The sequence below is a fragment of the Belonocnema kinseyi genome, chromosome 2, assembly GCF_010883055.1.
Source record: "Belonocnema kinseyi isolate 2016_QV_RU_SX_M_011 chromosome 2, B_treatae_v1, whole genome shotgun sequence".
Classification (NCBI taxonomy): Eukaryota; Metazoa; Arthropoda; class Insecta; order Hymenoptera; family Cynipidae; genus Belonocnema; species Belonocnema kinseyi.
The window spans coordinates 39,228,175-39,239,833 of NC_046658.1; the positions used below are offsets into that span (position 1 = coordinate 39,228,175).

Sequence of the window (11,659 nt, forward strand, 5' to 3'; positions counted from 1 at the left end):
CTTTTTTGGCGTATTTCATTCCATTTACGAAAAACGTTCTATTAATTCCAATTTTAAGCATTAAAAAAAAAGTTAGATATGTGAAGTCATCGAAACCCGTAGATTCCGAATTATTATGTTTTAAGCTGTTAACTATGAAATTAAAAAAAATCTACTTCTAAATTTTAATCCGAAAGCTTAACAAAGGACCCTTGAGTGTCGGCTACTCTATTGAGATAGCCTCTCTGCTTGTTATTTATGATCGTATTCTTATTTCAATTTCGGAAAGGATATTTTAAAGCCTTCATACCATTTAAACGAGCTTCCAGGACCTTTAAAAATATCTACCTGAGTTTTTGCGGAGATTTTCCCTGAGCTTCTTTGGCCTAAAGAATTTTTAGTATATACTCAAAGATTCTTTTCGGTAGGGAAGAAGAAAATTATTTATTTTCGAAATCCCTACAAAATTATCATAACCATTTTAGGATTTTCTTCAAAAATCGAAATTTCAAATTTTGATTGCACAAAAAATAATTGAAAATAAAAAATTCCATTTTGTGGACAAACTATGTAGGATATGAAAAAAGATGAATTAACAAAAATGGTTATCCCAATAAGATCGACAACTTCGTTAAGAATCACTTCTTAATAGGACGCGTACTTTTTGTTTTATTCGTGAAAAATAACGTTTAAAAAAAATAAAATCAAAAAATGTGTGGAAAGACGACGAAAGTTACGAGAAAAAAAATCCAACAAAATCTGTTTACAATTGTCTGTCTGAAAGCGAGCGCGCAGCGCGAGTGTCACGATGAGAATGTGTACCTCAAAGCCTACAAAGCTTTGAGAAACTTAATCTTTGACTATACTTAATTAAGTAAACAATTCAGAATATGAAGACGCATGTAAATACTGTCATCTAAAAGAGATCTTTTTGATAAAGTTTTTTTCAAGCATTTCAAATGCAAAGAATAAATATCCGAGCGCGAAGCGCGAGATTCAGCCATTGCGCGCCATAGGCGCGCTCAAACTTGCGAGCGAAGAGAGCCGCGCGCACAGCGCGCGATGAGAATGTGCCCGCGATGCGGGCAGATTTTTTTTTAATTAAGACGATTATCAGAAACCATAAAAATCTAACCTCAAAAGTACAACTCAGTTTTCTCCGAACTGAATGACTTTTTTATTAATCTTTTTCTCTCTACATTTAGTTACTCTACGTATCTCTGGGATGGTAGTACATTTACTTCTATTGAGTATTTCATTTCTTATCACTATCTCGAGTTTAAAAAGAAGTGTTAAACCCGATTCTGGGGCGAAATTTCATTTTTTGTAAATGGCGATATGAATTTTACGCAAATTTCTACTGCTGTGAGGCACAATTTTAATTTTGTCAGTTACTCCCTCTTGCCTTTCCACTTTTTAGATATAATATGAAATCACATTGTATCTTATTAAAAATCTCTCTTATTCGTAGAAGACTGTTTAAAATTACAATAAATGTTGGCAAACCCCTTTCACAGACCCGCGTAATTCCATTACAAACCTCTGCCACTTTTACATATATATTTCTGAAAGAATGGTCCACATGAGAATTATTCATTCACTGGTAAACGGAAATAATTAAAATGAAATTCATTATCATAAATATCAAAAATTGTATATACTTTTAATCATTATCATTCAGTAATATTTACATACTTACATTCTGGTCCTAATTTAATCTATTTCCTCACCAATGTTCTAATATATCCATTGCAAGTTCTTTTTGAATTAATTCTTTTTATATTCTCGTAATGTTTCTTCCTACATGCTGATTTTCCAATAACAGTTCACCGTAGTCTTACGCGTCAAACTCAAACTGCGCGGTCAAACCAACAAAATGGTGGAGTTAAGCGGTTGCGTGACTTCAACGAAACAGGGCCCTCCAGTGGTTAGACCATGTACCTATTAGATCATGACTAGACCGTATATTCTTAGATTCGGATGAAAAGGCCTTGAGTCAGCTTAGCGTACCTGATGCCGGATGGTGTAAACAGCAACAGCCTGAGATATTTTACCAACTTTCCCGAGTCAGATACCAAAAAGTTAAAATTTGCGAAAATTTGTCGTTGACGTATGTGAAAAAATGTCTAGAAGTGCATGTTTTGCATCACACCATTGATTATGAAAACTATGTCCGACCAATGTCAATATAAAGTTACCTGTCATGTATTCAAATTTTCATCTCGCATGAATTCATCTTTTTCATCAACAAATTTGAACAGCTGTTTTTCCTTAATTTGCTATTTGAGAGTGTATAATGCATCTGACTTCATCTTGATCAATGTTTTATCAGGGGTCTTTCTGGTCGTTTGGATGTTTGAAAGCATCTAAACGGTAAGTTAAATATGATCATTCCGATGTCATGAAATACCCATTTTTAAGACATCGTAGTATTAAAAGTAACAATAATTTTCAACTTCTGCTTTGTCAAATCCCTTTATTTATCATTCAATTGAAAATTATAATAATTTTTTGCCGAAAAAAACTGTTTTTCCATTTTAAAAAACAGGTGACGCCCCTATTCTACAATTTCACCCATTTTTATTGTTTCATTATTCTTTTAACAGCATTGATATATTTTGAAATGCCTTTGAAGCAAGAACCAAAATGTTGCATCTTTCTTGTGTGTTTGCGCGCTCGCAACGAGAGGTATGAAGGTGCCGTCAAGTTTTATATTTTTGATACTTCTGCCCCAGTAGTGACATTAATAGTAAAAATACCTAATTATAAAAACTACATGAAATTTTAGTCATTTTAAGGAAAATTTATTTGTTCTATATTACAAATTTTATTAGGTAGATATTAAAAAATTCGACAGCAATTTATTCTGGTTTTTAAGCTTTAAAAAGAGAGTGCAATAGAATTCTTATAGAGCTGTGTCGAGTTAATTTTTCTGATAAAAACAGAAAGAGGTAGCATACCAATTCAAAAACAAAAATACTAGGTTACATTATCATGCTCAAAGGGCATACATCAGGACTCTCATTATGATTAATTAGCAAATATATTTATATTCGCATGGAGGGTATGCACAAAATGATTATCACATATTTTAAGCACAGAATTCCCCACCCACCATAAAAATACATCATGTCAAGCAATTCATCTCTAATCATGGACTCTTTTTAATTTTTCTATTCTTATACCAACTTTGAATTACGTTAATTAAAGAAGTTTTACTTTAATAAAGCAACCAGATTTTGATATATTAGAAATGCTGATAATTTCCTTATTTTCCTTATTGGAAACCTTAAGCGCATGTGATACTTAGAAAATTCTCGATTTTACCAGTCTTAGGTTCGCCCGACTTTTTTTCTAGAATAATAAATATTTTGTGTTAAAAATTTGGGAAATGATAGCGAACATTCTAATGGACGTCCCTGCACACTTTTTTGTGGGTTAATTCCAAAAAATTTGATTTTGCTGAAAACGTGTGTGTATATTTCGAGGTTATGTGTGTTACAATTCTCCCGAGCGTTACTTCCAAACTATACAATGTTTTTACCGAAAAATTTTAGACTTACAAATAAACATTAACTATATGCCGGAACTAACCTTGTTTGTAGGCAATCGAAAAAGTTTATTTCATATATAATTTCCAAATTATCGGAAAGGCAGAACTGAAAAATGACGTAACCTCAAAATAATGCACATGCATAACATTTGTACTTAGCACAATAATTTTTTTTGTTATTATCCCTCAAAAAAGAGTCTGGGGACGTCCGTTATGATATTTTATAGCATCTCCAAATTTAGTTTAAAAATTTTTCATTTTTGTGGGAAAAAAGCCGGGGGAACTATACCCGATTAACCACACGACGAAGTATCACATGCCCTTAAACGGGGTTTTTTCGTTTCTGAGTGAAAAGTTAATTACATTGCTTATTCGTATACTACCAGAGAGAGAAAGAGAGAGGTGGGCCTATCAAGTAAGGAAATCGCAAGTATTAAAAATAAGTCAATTTCATGTTTTTTAATTTTGTTCTATTTTTCAAAATTCAAATTTTTGTGTCCACAAATTCTATAATTACTTTAAAAACCGATACTCATTTTTTACAATTGAATGTTCTCTGTCGCTTTTCACCAATGTTTTAAAAGGTGTGAAAAATTTTAAGCAGTTAATAATTCACGAATATAGTTATTTGTTAGAAAATTTTTTATTACATTTTTTTAAAAACAATTTCAATCAAAAAAATGTACTTTCAAAACTGTAATAGGTAAAGCTGTAAAGAGTAATCATTTATAATATTAGATGTTAGCTTTGCCTTTAGGGTCAGGATCAATAATTCAATTAATTTTTAATTGAAACGGTTCGGCGCATAATGGTGGCCCTCACCAGTGGTCTTTTTTGTTGAAAAAAATTTTCAAAAAAATTTTTCGGGGACGTAGTTTACGAATACAAATGTGGTTTAAATAAGGAAATTATTTCAAATTTGGTATAGTACAGTTATATATGTCTTTGGCGATGTTTACACAATTTTAAAAATTAATAAATTAAAGCATGTGTTGTCCTGACAGTAATTGGACAAAATAATAAAATTTGTATTATGATTTAAAAAACGAAATGTGTTGTTCATTCAATAATCGACAATGCAAAACTGAAATAAATGTTGATTACAATACTTGCTATTTCAATATTCATAACACAGGCACACGAAAAAAAGGTCTTGTCCACCAGACCAGATAAACATTTCTATACGTTTTTTGGGCCGCTGAATACGAATCCGGGGTTGTCTTGACTCTGTCAGGTCCCATTTCGTTCCTATCCTCAAAAAATGATTAAACTTGGAACATTCATGGAAACACCCAGAAAGCAAAGTGGTTATATATTTACAGGATCGCTGAGTCAAAATTTAAAGTTTGTTTGTATTAAGAATCCGTACATAGAACTTATTAGGCATTCTTTGAGCATGGTTAGCAGTCTGTAGCACAAAATCCTGCTGCCTTGACAGATACTGTGATGATGACAACTGCCCCGGAAGGGGATGTGTAGAATGATTCGTTCTCAGATTTGTTAAGGTAAAGAAGCCAACAAAGGCGCGCTGCCTTGCAGGTGGGCGTGAGTATGAAAACACATAACCGCATTCCTTTCTGGGTGTTTCCATAAACGTTCCAACTTTCATCATTTTTTTGAGGTAAGAAATGAAATGCGACGTGACGAGTCAAATCAAGCCCGGATTTGGATTCAGTGACCCCAAAAACATTTAGACATTTTTATCACGTCTGGTGCACGAGATCTTTTTTTGTCGTGTGCCAGGCGCCAGGCTGTTTCTGTGGCCGTACCCAATATCAATTATAATTGAAATCAGGTACGGCCACGGAAATAGCCCGGCGCCATCTGTTATGTGAAAGTAGCAGTTCCGTAGGGATAAATTCCACTTGTTTACATGCGATTCAAAGTAAATAAAGTTTTACTAAAAATAAGAGTTTAACTATCAATTAACGAGTGCCTTTAGGAAAACTGATAAAATATTGATTTAGAAGAAAAAACTTTTGCTTGAGCTTATAAAACGGTTTGATCGAAGTCGAGTTTTTAATTTCACTGTCTATGACAGATCTATTATTATTAGTACACTCGTAGGCCATTTTCCTTTCGGGGTAGCCGTGACTCACTCGGCGGGAAAGAGAGTAATGTGAGGAAAGGATATCGAATTTTTATATTAATCCAGAATTCTCGTGTTATTTATTTAAATAACACGTTCGTTTCGCAGCCCTGCTCCGACCCAGGTTGCTGATTAATCTCTCTGGCAATCACCCCAAGTGAAGATCCTCACAAAGTCATCATGTGAGGTTCCCCACTTAGGTCCATGAGTATCCAAGGTCTTTTGTTTTAGGCGTCATTCACTCTACTGACACTATTTTTATTAACTACTTGCGGGCATACTTTTCTGTCCTAGCATACTTCTCTAGCTTCTTTCACGTCCATGTATTTTTTCATTCAGCCTTTCGTTTTTCTGTGACTTCTTATGTCTCTTATAACTAGGGTTTCATTCACACATTCTAACCTTTCTTTCTGCGGTCTGTCTCTGGACACTCTGCCATTTACTTTACTTTGGTAAACTTGTTTCGTTAGTCGTTCATTTGGCATTCTCTCAGTATGCCCGCACCATCTTAACCGTTTCCTTTACTATGTGTCTACTAGCGTCTCTTCTGCACTACATTCTTTGAGAATTATCTCGTTACTCATTTTGTACATCAAAATTTTTACGCATATTATGCGAAAGAATCTCATGTCGATTATGTTAATTTTACTCTTATCCTTTTCTTGGTATGCCCATGTCTCGCTATCGTATTGTACAGTCGGTACAAATATAGAATTATTGATTGCCATTTTAGCTTTGTTTGATATATTTTTACTTTTGATAAGTGGATCTGCTCTACCGATAACCTTCTCACCTTCGTTTATGCGTCTATCTAACTCCTCATCTATCTTCCCATCCCTAGTAAATAAGCTACTTACCCTTATTGTTTCGAGATCCACACTTGTCCATGAATAATATAAATTACCACGAAGACACATTCTTACCATTCTTTCCGCGGTCTGCCTCTGGGTACGCTGCCATTTACTTTAGGCTGCGACTATTTCGCCATACATATACAGTATAAGTCCGATAACTTTCCAACTTCGGGGCTGTAGGGGCGGAAAATGCCAGGAATTGCGGCCTTGTCGGATTCCCACTCTAGCAGCACAATATTAGGTGCGTGCATGCGTAAGTCATGGGTGCAAATCATTAGCAAAATAGCACACGTAGTGGGAGAACCATATTTAACGTGGGTGCCGTACATGTGATGACGTTTTAAGGGAAGTGTAAACTTATCGGACTTGTACTGTATGTCGAAGTAGCCGGCGGTAGCTTATTTCGACATAAAAGTATGGTGAAAGAGCCGTCGGTAGCTTATTTTGACATACAAGTATGTCAATGAAAGGCGCGTTAACCTCAAAATCTCAAGACATGATTTAGAGGTGGTTCTGACCTCCGCTGTTAGATGGCGCAAAAATTTCGCTTGCCACAAAAATGGTTTAATCCACATGAAAATTATATAATGTTTCTCCGATAGAATTAAACAAGTAACAATCAAACTTGTAACAATGTAACATCAAAAATAAGGGTATATTTTGGGATACAATTTATTTTATTTATTCTATATATTTTGGGAACAATCAAACATGTAACAATGTAACCTCAAAAATAAGGGTATATTTTGGGATTTTTTTTGGGATAAAGAATGTAACGAATCTTTTCAACATTTGTATGGTTTATTAAGGCACTTTTGAACTAAGAAATAAATTATTTCCAGTCATAAATATACATAACATTTTTTATTATAAGGGCAGATGTTGTACATGTTCAGCCGAGAGATTTGAAATTGCCCGGACTCTAGTTTCTCATAGATTCCGAAAAAACAAAAAAGTTTCTTGAATATTATATTCATAGCTTCTGTGTGAACCAAAAAAAGTGAAAAAATAATTATTTTTGACAAAATGGCGTTGAAAAATTTTGTTCCATTTCGATTTATTGAAGCCGTATTTTGTCGCCAAGAGATTCTACGATTTAAAGTTCACATCTAGCCCCTGGAAAAAAATTTTCTAGTTTTTCTTTTTTTTTCTTTCTTATGAAAGAAGTAAGTTTAAACCTTACGAAAAATAATTGGTTCATCAAATATTTGTTTAGAGAAATTGTTTATAATAATTCAGTTGAGTATTATTAGAGTTATTTCTATTGTATGAGTGCAGATTAGGGTGTTTCAAATTTTGTTGTCTCGTGTCTATTTTCAAGGTTCCAAAAAACCCCAAGAGTGAATAAATGGGGTTTGTGGATTTTTGACGCTAACTATGATTTGTTTTTGCGTTTTTTGATGCAAATTATTTCTAGTACATAAAATACCACTTTATACTGATAACTTGATATTTAAAGAAATTGTTTTTAGCAATTTTCTCTTCGAATATTGCTAGAAAATTGGACTTTTTTCCACAATTTTGCACTTTTTGTCCAATTTTCAATTAAAGTGAGTTAAATTATAAATAAAAGTTGATAATATAGTTGTGTAAGAACTTCATTATTATTAATGTTCAATTTGAATAATGCTATAAAGTTTCGTTTTTTTTTAATTTGCAACTATTTGTCTTTTTAAATATCATTGTACTTTTTTAAGTGAATGCTTTTGGATTTTTCCTAACGCTTAAAAAATTTTATTTAAACAAAAAAGCTCTCTTACACAAGAGGCATAAACAAAGAGGCAAGGCGCAAAAGAAAAATTTAGAATTTATTTATTTATTTTTATTTATTTTATTTTAGTTAAAATTAAAATGTTTCACTCGCTATAATAGCAAAGTATAATTAAATTTAAATTTCGCGCTTCCGATTTTTGCGTCACCTACCAGTGGTAGCTAGAACCGCCTCTAAACCATGTCTTTTGCGATTTTGAGGTTAACGCGCCTCTTATTCTCATTTTTCGTTGGTGCCATTACAATTGCCTTTTTAATTATTAATTTATTCATTATAATCTACCATATAATAATAAATAACTTTCTCTCCTTATTTTGACCGTCACCCCATCCTGGATATATTCCGAAGGGGCGAAATAAAATACCGTCCTTATTTGGCCATAATTGTATGCCGAGATAAGCTACCGTCGACTATTACGCCATACTTTTATGTCAAAATAAGCTACCCTCGGCTATTTCGACATGCATGTGTAGCGAAATAGCCACTCCCTTTACTTTACCTTGATACATTCGTTTCCCCTGGCGGACCGAAGGAACCGAATGGAGCCTCTACAAAGTACCCGTAAAGACCCCATTGGGTCCCTATTCTGTTCCTTTTTAAGAAACTAAAAAAAAAACAGCTAAATCAACTTTTAAATTGTTGAAATTCGAATTCTACGTTAAAATTTGCATTAGAAACTCACGGAGTAATCGCAACACTTCTTCTTGCAGCGTTAAAATCCTAAAAAAATAAAATACCTGTCATTTACGTGGGCCGAAAGTGACTTCAAGTGCATCTTCTTTTAGTACCCTACCGAAAGAAATCTCTGAGTTTTCTCTAGCGAAATAGCCTGGCCCATTTGAGCCTATAAACAGAGTCGATTTGAAACAATATAGTCTCGGAGATAGTCTGAGAGATTTGGATCCTTTTCAAGAACCTTTTAGTGGTCCTTTTAAGAGTGGTGCGACGGTAATATAATGTTTCTTTTGTATTCGTCACATACCGGGCGGGCAGAGTTATTTACAGTAGTTGGCCATGGCTAATCCGCTTTCCCTTTTTAAATTTCTCTTCAAATTAACACTTTTTTTAATTGGTGAATTTTCTCATTATACATATTTATAATTATAACTTATATACTAATATAAAATTTTCTAGTTGAATAAAAAAATGTTGTCTTTTTTGGCGTATCTCATTCGATTTACGAGAAACGTTGTATTAATTCCAATTTTAAACATTTAAAAAAAAGTTAGATATCTGAAATCATCGAAACACGTAGATTCCGAATTATTATGTTTTAGGCTGTTAACTATGAAATTAAAAAAAAAAAACTACTTCTAAATTTTAATCCGAAAGCTTAACAAAGGACCCTTGGGTGTCGGCTATTCTATTAATATAGCCTCTCTGCTTGTTATTTATGATCGAATTCTTATTTTAATTTCAGCCTCTCTGCTTGTTATTTATGATCATATTTCTATTCCAATTCCGGAAAGGACATTTTAAAGCCTTTAAAACGGGCAGTATCCATTTCATCGCGGTGTACCTGCTCGTCTTACCCTCTCCACTCGACTTCTCCTCACGTCCCTGACTGAGCGTGATTGCTATGGCGGGCTTTGCCAGCGGGGGTTCCTTTGTAGTGATGAGGCATAAAATGCCATGCATAAAAATGTTATAGTTTTTCAATCAGCAAATTAAAAATATTATATTCAGAATCTATGTTTTTTTGCGATTCCAGCGACAAGTAACTTGTAATTAAGATATTGAAATTAGAGTAAGTTATGGCAGATATTAGTTTGTTTTGACCCTCACTAGATAGCATTATGGAATTTTCCGTAGAATAGTTGAAAATGCATCAGTTTATTTGGTAGAAAATTCGCCTGTTGACAATTTAATAGAATTTACGGATTTTTACCCAACTGTCTTGAAGAATATTATACTCGAAACCAAGTACTTGCATTTTTAAACCAGAAAGACGAATCCTTAACAAAACATTACACAATATAAGTTATTTATTATACACATACACATATAAACATACACAAAAGTTTTATAATATTAAAAATGATGGTCGATTCTTGGGCAATCGAACAGAACTAGGATTGTGAAAAATAAGGGCCATACTAGTGTATTAAACACAAGGGCAATTTATTAAAAGTAAATTAAACTTTCCTTTCCAGGGAATAGAATTAAAATGAATATACTTATTATAGTAGATTATAATATGGAAAATATAAGAGCATTATTTCCACCGGATGAGTAATTGCCTAAAGAATACCAGGGGCTGCCAAGAAACTCTTTAGAGTATGCACATGTAATTGATTAGTTACGTCCATTAATTGCAAAAAACTTCAACCATATGCAATTTAATATTTATACACCCAATTTCTATCAATTATGTCCAATTTTCCTCCAGTCTCTTCATAATAGATTTAACTATTCGTCTGATTGTCTAACACTTGTAAATTAATAAGTACATAATATTTAAATAAAACACATAATTAGTTTCTACTTCTGAATAGCGTCAAGAACACTACTGACAATAAAATATTATTTATTAATCGCTTTATCATAAAACCTGAATGCCTGAGCGAGTCGGCATCTTGGAACTAGAAGTATTGCCAGTTTCTATTCTGAGTTATTGAGAGAAACATTCTCAGAGGACTTTTAATCAATCTAGGAGTTAAAGTTGACTAAATATTAAATAATTAATTTTAAACTGCAGTGGGAAATTAAACAATTAACTACTTTTCAAATCTAATCTGAAATCAATTTTCTGCTTATAAAAACTGTACTGAAATGTAGAACAAAACTGGATATTTGGTCGTACAAATTTAATAGACCTTTATTATTTTTGAAATAGTCTACCTTTTTTTATGTACCTAAAATAAATGTTCAGATTTCAGTGTACTTTCGAATTAAACTTGCTTTGAATAACTGAATGAAATATTAATTTGTTTTTAAATAAATTCACTAACGATTGTGTCATACGCTCGATAATTTAATCTAATTAACAGGTATTACTAATTAAATCTCGTGGCAATTGATGGATCTGGCATTTCAATTACATGTGTATATGGAGTAATATGCGAACATATTTTAAAAATGCATACTCCAGAGAGTTACTTGGCAGCCCCTGGTATTCTTTAGGCAATTACTGATCCGGTGGAAGTAATGCTCTTATATTGTCTATATCATAATCTACTATAATAAGTATTATTATTATTATTATTACACCATTAAGCCATTTCCCTTTCGGGGTAGGCGTGACTCACTCGGCAGGGGAAAGGAGTAGTGTGTGGATGGGATAGAGATTTTTCAGATTGATCCAGATTGATCCAGGTTGCTGATTAATCTCTCTAGCAATCACCCCAAGCGAAGAACCTCACGAAGCCGTTATGTAAGGTTCCCCACTTGGGTCCATTAATAGCCAAGGTCTT

At 33.1% G+C, this 11,659-nt stretch overlaps 1 protein-coding gene across 4 annotated transcripts in view; it reads left to right on the top strand.

The window, feature by feature from the left end:
• The first annotated feature begins 1,975 nt into the window (after positions 1 to 1,975).
• Positions 1,976 to 11,659, top strand: part of LOC117167056 (mannose-6-phosphate isomerase) — a 47,558-nt gene continuing 37,874 nt past the window's right edge. For 2 of the 4 annotated variants that reach the window (XR_004466350.1, XM_033351636.1), the window contains exon 1: positions 1,976 to 2,089. The gene's annotated coding sequence lies outside the window, so the exon portion shown is untranslated. Of the gene's footprint in view, positions 2,353 to 2,585; positions 2,668 to 11,659 lie in introns of all 4 variants that reach the window. The other 2 variants (XM_033351637.1, XM_033351638.1) reach the window with 2 other exon arrangements.